Genomic DNA, 344 nt, shown 5'->3' with positions numbered 1-344 from the left:
GGGGGGGGGAGAGAAGCGAAAGTTAGCTGCAAAGTTGACGAAAGGGGATCGCAACTTTTTTTTTATTGAGTCGTTCCAAGTCTTGTGAAATAATATTCCTGGGTTTTGAAATAGTGGGCGCTAGAGCTCTGCGTTTGGCACCCGCCTGCAGGAGCCGAGGAGTTTGACGCTGGAGAGAGAGAGAGAGGAGAGGAGAGGAGAGGAGAGGAGAGAGGGGGAGAGGCAGAGCCCGAGCCCACCAGCCCCGGGAACAATTACCGAGGAGACTGAGACAAGGGGCGAGAATTTTGTAGCAAAAGGGACCGGCGCTGGTGCGGGCGCGGGGCGGGGCGGGGAGGGGGCAG

Source organism: Gavialis gangeticus, unplaced genomic scaffold (genome assembly GCF_001723915.1).
Source record: "Gavialis gangeticus isolate Ggan-Ray unplaced genomic scaffold, GavGan_comp1, whole genome shotgun sequence".
Taxonomy (NCBI): Eukaryota; Metazoa; Chordata; order Crocodylia; family Gavialidae; genus Gavialis; species Gavialis gangeticus.
Note: the sequence above shows the minus strand (reverse complement) of the source record.